Source organism: Lepus europaeus, chromosome 18, assembly GCF_033115175.1.
Source record: "Lepus europaeus isolate LE1 chromosome 18, mLepTim1.pri, whole genome shotgun sequence".
NCBI classification, from domain to species: Eukaryota; Metazoa; Chordata; class Mammalia; order Lagomorpha; family Leporidae; genus Lepus; species Lepus europaeus.
The window spans coordinates 16,547,155-16,555,551 of record NC_084844.1 but is presented as its reverse complement, the minus strand read 5'-3'; positions in this window follow the sequence as shown (position 1 = coordinate 16,555,551).

Sequence of the window (8,397 nt, the reverse complement as noted above, 5' to 3'; positions counted from 1 at the left end):
TATGTATAACATCTTTATGAATATACATGTATCATATTTTACTTGACATATATTATGCTTTGCATTGTAGCTGCTGGGAAAACCTATAAAAATAGATTATTGGATGCTATGAAGTCCTTCAAAGGTAAGTAACAAGCAACGTGATAGTTAGTGCTTAAATTTATATGATTAGAGTTTAAACAAAGCCACCCTTTCATGAATTGATTTCAAGTATAGCTTTTTTCATTTTATTTCCTGATAATAATGTCCTATATTTTGTCTTTGTAAAAGTCCATGTTCTCTTGTATTTATCAAAACTAAGCCTTTAAAGTATAATTTAAATTCATGGTAGATAGCCAAAGCATGAAGGCAATGCTAGGCAGCCATTCTGAGACTGACTAAAGACAGCCAAAGGGAATTATTGTTTGTTGTCAGATACATTGGTAATTGTTTTCCAATACAACTAAATCCATTAATTAAGATTCATTGTGAAAGTACAGTTAAGAAAAACTGTGGATAAAGTATATCTATAGCTTAGATGCCTTTTTTTTATGTTTGTTTTGGCTATTTCTCTTTCCACTCAGTCTAATAGAATAGGGCATAGAGAGAATGAAGAAAAGAGTTAAAAGCCCTGTCATTTGATGCCTACTGAGAAGTCTTCTGCCACAGAAAGAATTTCTTCTTGTACTCCTAGGCCCTTTGGAAGAGGGCAATAGGATTATTTCTTAAATAATTTATGTATAAGTATGCCATGGTATTTCCAATTTTGTAACATCTGCTACATGTTTTTATCAACTAAATTTTGTTTCACCTTATAAATAATATTAATAGGACATTGGTAGCCAGAAATTTGGCTTGTTAGTCTCTCTGTGATTCTGTTTTTCCATCTATCTCATGAGGGTATCTTATGAATCTTTTCTAGTTTCCAGGCCTGCTGTTTCATGTTTTGTTTTGTTTTTTTAAATTTATTTATTTGAAAGTCAGAGTTACACACAGAGAAGAGACAGAGGGAGAGAGAGTGAGAGAGAGGTCTTCCATCTGCTAGTTCATTCCCCAATTGGCCATAACAGTCGGAGCTGCGCCGATCCTAAGCTAGGAGCTAGCAGCTTCTTCCGGGTCTCCCACATGGGTGCAGGGTCCCAAAGATTTGGACCATCTTCTACTGCTTTCCCAGGCCATAGCAGAGAGCTGGATGGACCCCTGCAGCCCATCTCGAACCGGCGCCCATATGGGATGCCGACGCTTCAGGCCAGAGTGTTAACCTGCTGCGCCACAGCGCCCGCCCCTGTTTCATGGTTTTTAAAATCTATTTTTTTCTCCATCCAGTCCCAGCTCCAACTCTTGATTTGAATTAGAGAGATTTTCTATCTACTGGTTCACTTCCCAAATGGTGTTATAGTGGAGGTTGAGCCAGGCTGAAGCCAGGAGCCAAGAACTGTATCCAGGGCCCAAGTATTTTGGCTGTCTTCCACTGCTTTCCCAGGCATGTTAGCAGGGACCTGGATTGGAAATGAAACAGTCAGAACCTAAACCAGTACTTAAACTGGCTTAATGTTCACTAGGAAACACCGTAAGCATCCTAGGCTTGCTCTTTATATCTAACAATTTACTTTCTTGGAAACTAACCAGGGTCCCATGAAAACTATAAGAACTATGTTAATCTTTTCCAAAGATGATGCCCCAATTGACCTACCCACCTTCCAATAGGCCCCACCTCTTAAAGGTTTCATCACCCTCCAACACTGCCACACTAGGGCCTAAATATCCAGTATGTGGACCTTTAGTGGATACACTCAAACCGTATCCAAACCATAGCACTGGATACAGTTTCACCAAGACAAAATTTAAAATTCTTTAATACAATGTTAACCTCAAGTTAGTTGTGTGTGTTTAAAAGCAGTTACATTACTGAAGATTCCATTTTCCCTTACTCTGATTTATTTGAATAGTAAAACATTTTAACATAATATTAATGTATTTCTAATATTTAATATATTTCTCATATTTTAATAATTTTCTCAATCTCTGTATCTTTTTCCCAAGGAGGGAAAGTTGAAAGAAGTAAAATGGATGCTGTTCTAGAAAACATGGGAATCAAGCTCACAGAAAAAGAGCTTGCATGTCTGGCAGATAACATTCCAATTAATGGTGAGCACTGTAGTTATCACTATGCCTTTTCAAAAATGTCTTTCTTTTTTAATCAAAGAGGTGTTACTTGTATACTTGCATGTGAATATTTTCTAAATAAGGATTATTTGGTAGTAACAGGGAATATTAAGTAGTTTTGAGTTGAATTCAGTCTAAAGAAATATTGATTCAATTTTAAAAATCTAAACTTAATCTGTTTCTTATTAATACTAAATATTACTTATAGAGACCCAGTACATTTTTCTAAGAATATTCAGAAAGAAAAATAAAAATTATATGACTGCCTTTAAATGTGACCATGTCTTCAGTGAATCTTCATTTCTTAACTAATCCAGTCTAGAGCCATTTACTCTTTTGAGGGTAGTGCAATATTTGTGGTTCCAATTTCTATGTTAGTTAGGTAGGGTTATTTATGCTGCAGTAGCAAATGACCCATAAATGTCGATTGCCCAAGACACAAAATGTTTTCTTTTACCTCTGAGTTAAATATTGGTTTACAGGTTGGCTATGCCTTTGCTTTTTGTTTTCTCCACTTTGAGACAGGCTGAAGGAACAGTCCCTGCTTAGGTCATGCTCCTTTTATTGCAGAAAGAAATGAAAGATGGTAGAACCAGGTAATAGTGTTTAAAGTTTTGGCTGAGAAGAAAAACAGGTGTTTATTGGTCTAAACAATTTACTTGATGTTATTGGTAACAGAAGTAAAATCCTACCATAAAGGTAGTAAATATTTTGAGAGGTAGCAAATATTTTGAAAAAAATACCATGCATCCCCTGAAAACATACTATGTATAATAATGTATGTATCTGAAAGTATGCCAAAACAATCTGTATTCATTTTATCACATTTTAAAATGGATTTCATAATTATCGAACATCTATTCAATGAAATACATGCAATCTTCAAAGGAACCATTAGCTCTATAATTACACACACACATGCTATAGACACATCCTATCTCTAATGAAATACACATAAACAGTGGCAGCAGTGGTTGCCTACAGGAAAGGGGATTATTTGATTAGAGATAGTTTTGTAAAGCAGAAATATTTTCCACTGTATATACATTGGTGTCATTTGTGTATAATGTAAATTATGCTTCTGTTGCCTAGTTACAAGTAAAATAATTTTTAAAAATATTACACTAAAAGCACAAACATAAAATTAACAATGAATATATTATATATCATAAAAATGAAAAAAAATGTGCTCTGTGAAACTCATAGAAGAAAATTTTTAAAAAATGAACTACAATCTGAGAGAAAATATTTGCAAGCAACATATTCACTCCATCCCAACTTTACACAGAATTTGTATTTGGAATATATAAATCATTCTGCAAAACAAATGAGACAAAGTAAACAATTTCTTAAGGAAACAGGCAGAATATATAAAGAAACATTTCACCAAAGAGAGCATATGGATGGTAAGTAAGCATGTGAAAAAATGGTCAATATTATTAGTAATTAGGGAAAAACAGATTAAAACTACAATGAGATATCACTACAAATGTATCAAAATGGCTATAATGAAAAATAGTTGACTACCCAATGCTAATAAGGATGATGAAGAAACCAGATCACTTACTTGTACCAGAGCTTGCTGGTGGTAATGCAAAATGAAACAGCCACTTGGTAGTTTAATTAAAAGCTAGACATATAATTACTATGTAATCCAGGGATTATACCTTTGGATTTTTTGTCACAGGGGAAAGAAAACATATGTTCTCACAAAAACACTGTATGTAAATATACATAGCCACTTGTAAGAGTCAAAAACTGGAATCAGCATAGATGTCCTTCAACATGGATAACAAACTGTAATAGTATGAATAAGTAATCATAGAATATTAATAAATAATAATAAATGAATTATGGATACACTCAAAAACTTGAATGAATCTGCATAGAATTATGATGAACTCCCAAAAGCCAGTGTCAAAAGTGCTGTGGTGTTAGAATGTTACATATCTTGACGATGGCAGTTAATACATAAACTTCAGACCATAACAAATAATATACAGGTAGGTGACATGCTGTATAGAACTTCATACATACACAGACATTTAAATGAGTCCAAGTAAAACTGGGAATCCTAAGTAAGACTGGAGTGTATCTTTGTGACAGTATTCTACAGAAATATGAGATCTTAAAATTAGTGGAAATCAGGGAAAATATATAAACCATCTCTATTATTTCAACTTCATGTTAATTTGTAATTATTTTAATAAAAATTTTAAAATAATAAGTTGAAAATAACTTTCCCTAAGCCAATTAAAAAAAAAAGATTTATTTATTTCATTTGAAAGTCAGAGTTACACAGAGAGAGAAGGAGAGGCAGAGAGAGGGCTTCCATCTGCTGGTTCACTCCCCAGTTGGCTGCAATGGACGGAGCTATGCCAATCCGAAGCAAGGAGCCAGGAGCTTATTCCAAGTGTCCCACGTGGGTGCAGGGGTCCAAGGACTTGGGCCATCTTGCCCTGCTTTCTCAGGCCATAGCAGAGTGCTGGACCAGAAGTGGAATAACAGGGACTTGAACCAGCGCCCATATGGGATGCTGGCACTGCAGACAGCAGCATTACCTGCTACACCACAGCACCGGCCCTGCCAGTTCCAATTTTTATGGGACAAAGACCTCCTTAGCTAATGTAGAATTAATGCCTAACATCTAGGATTTATATTCTTATAGCTGAGTCAGATAAACTGGTGCTAATGGACTTCAATTGGTCTCTTGCCAATTTAACTTCTTTTTCCTTACTTTGTTTCCATATGTAAGTCTCTGGAATTATTATCTTATTTTTCATTTCTTGTAGTTGATGGGAAGATTGAACTCAATAAATTGGTAGATGCAGTGACCACTGTTACAGGTTAGTAAAAATTTAAAGTGCCTCCAAGATCCTAATTATTACACTAAATTCTTTTTTTTTAAAAGATTTTTTTATTTGGAAGTCAGAATTACACAGAGAGAGGAGAAGCAGAGAGAGAGAAAGAGAGAGAGAGAGAGAGGTCTTCCATTCGCTGGTTCACTCCCCAGTTGGCCACAATGGCCGGAGCTGCGCTGATCCAAAGCCAGGAGCCAGGAGCCCTCTTCCGGGTCTCCCACGTGGATGCAGGGGCCCAAGGACTTGGGCCATCTTCTCACTGCCTTCCCTGGCCATAGTAGAGAGCTGGATCAGAAGTGGAGCAGCCAGGTCTTGAACCAGTGCCCATATGGGATGCCAGCGCTTTAGGCCAGGGCGTTAACTCGGTGCACCACAGCCTGCCCCCCCACCCCTTTTTTTTTTAAAAAAAGATTTGTTTATTTGGAAGTCAGAATTACACAGAGAGAGGAGAAGCAGAGATAGAGAGAGAGAGAGAGAGAGAGAGAGAGAGAGAGAGAGAGGCTTACACTAAATTCTACGATGACACTTTATTGCTTTTTCATTCTTCCATTTTGTCATTTTGCTGAGGAAATTCAAGTTTTTATGAACCTTAGGCTAAACCATTACCAGGTTATGTGAATTAAGTTTTATGGGAAAATAATCACATTCACTATTTTATGTGCTGTTTGTTATTTCTTTAACCTATAGTAATGACAGAGCTGAGTAGTTGGTACTGAAATTATCTTGCCAATAAGGTTTAAAATATTTCCTATACAGATTTTTAAAGAAAGATTTTGCTGACTCTGGTCAAGACATTATCTATAGATAGGGTGACTATATAGTGTACTTATCTCAGTTAAGACTATCCTTGTTGTAGAGTCATTTAAATTAGTTGTAACACTCTCTTTTAGTAGTCTGATAGAAATGTGTGAATATTATAACCTTAGATTATCTGCATTTAATATATCTAAGTGCAGTGTTTCAATAGAAAATTCTTTATTCCTTGAGTTATATTCCAAATCATACTTTAATGTGCATGAATTCAAATAAGCCACAATCTGGGTATCATAAATGTAAATTACCTTTCTGCAATTTTGAAAACACTACTGTAAGCCCAGAAGTCAGAAAACAGAAAGGCTCACACACCCATTTAAAAAGTTCAAATCACTTAGTTTATTAAATCATTTAAAACAGAACAAAAGCAAAGGAGAAAAGATGGAATAAAGTAAAAATTTGAGGGTAGTGTACAAGTTTGTGGAAGGACTGCATGACCTGAACCTGCAAAGCTCAATGTTCATATAATTTTTTGTCCCTCTCTGATGTGTCATTCTTCTCTGATAGTGATGTGGTTACAGGACCAGAGTTGAGGTTTAAGCAAGTTTGCCCACAGATGTAAGATATTCCAGCCAATGACACAAACTTGCTCTTTCAGATAAACACAGAGACAGTATGCCTGCAAATAGTCGTAGATTGCCAATAATGCTGCTGATAAGACCTGTTTTGTATTTCTTGGGCAGAGGACACATGAGGCTAAAATGGGTTTTACTAAGAAAGTGAACAAAATTAAAGTCATTTGAATTATGAGGCTTATCAATATTTATCAAATCTTGAGTATTTAGTGCTCAAGAACATTTGATGTGTCATAAGTACTTAGAATATGTTCTATATTTAAACATGAGCATTTAGTGAACAAATGTCTGTGTGTATTTAATGCCTCATGAGTACTAGGTATAGCTTGGTCCTTCCTTCCCTTTCTTTCTATTACATATGTGTATATCTTCTACTTAAAAACCAATTATCTGGAAGAATTAGTATTCTTAAAATGTTTGTATGACCCAAAGTGATTACAGATTTAATGCAGTTCCCATCAAAGTGTCAATCACATTCTTCACAGAACTAGAGAAAACAATCCTGAAATTCATATAAAAGCACAAAAGACCCCAAATAGCTGACAATTTTGAGAAAAAAAATTGCTAGAGACATGACAATATTAGAGTTTGAGGCATCTACACAGCTGTTATACCAAAACAGCATTGTACTGGCATAAAAATAGATGGATAGATCTATACTTTTGAATAAGAATGTTAGGTTTTAGGATTTTAGGGTTCAAAGAAGGCGGGAAGGTGGCTAGTATAAAGTAGAAAAGGCTTTATCTTAGGGGAGACAAAATGGGGCAGGGGAGGGCAAAGAGAGTGGGACTGAGCTTGCCTGGACAGAGGGCAGGGGATTTGAAGCCAGGTTTCATTCCATTTGATCAACAGAGTCCCTTCTTAATCTGCTTGTTGGGGAAGGTGCAGAGCACCATATGGACTCTGATAAGATGGGTAGGAGATGTACAGAAAGTTTCCTTGGTGAAGTTTACTGTGCACTGTCTTAGCAGTTTGGAATGTCCCCAGGTGTAGGGCTTTCTGGAGCAATAAACATTCCACTAGCGTTTACATGATCTACCTGCACCCAGTTCCATCAGACCTAGGTATTCAGGCCCATCAGCCTAACAGTTTCTATCAGGCCTCAGTGGCCTAATAAGTTCCAACAAGAAATCTTAGAAATTAATCCATGCACCTACAGTCAACTAAATCTTGACAAAGGTGCCAAAATAGACACTGGAAGAAGTTTTTTCAATAATGGTGCTGGATAAACTGGATATCCATGTACAGCTTATTGAAACTAAAACTCTACATCTCCTCACACCAAAAGCAAACAAAACAAAACAGAAAAAGAGAACTCAGAGTGCATCTGACACACAAACAAACACCTAAAATGATGAAACTACTAGAAGGAAACATGGGGGAAACATTTCACGACATTGATATAGACAAAGATTTTCTGAGTGAGACTGCAAAAGCACAGGCAACAAAAGCAAAACTAGACAAATGAGACTACAGCAAACAAAGACGCTTCTACACAGCAAAGGCACCAGCCAACTCAGTGGAGAGAGGAGAGCACTTTTGCTATCCATCTGACAAAGGATTAATATCTAGAATATATGAAGAAGTCAAAAACTCAACAGAAAAATAAACAGTCTAATTTTTTGAAAAAAAAAAAAAAAAGGTCAAATGGAGGCAGGCATTTGATGCAGTAGTTAAGATGCTTCTTGGCACACCTAAAAGCCATATCAGAGTACCTGGTTCAAGTCCCAGCTCCTCTACTTCTGATCTAGTTTACTGCTAATGTACACCCTGAGAAGCCACTGATGATGGCTCAAGTATTTGGGTCCTTGATACCTACATTTTTTCCTGGATTGAGTTCTGAGCTCCTGATATCAGCCTGGCCCAGCCCCAGTTGTTGTAAACATTTGGGGGGTGAACCAGCAGATAGAAAATTGTCTGTTGGTTTCTCTGTCTTCCTGCCTTTCAAATTTAAAAAATAGATGAATGCTATGAATTTTATTAAAGAAGAAACTCAGATAGCC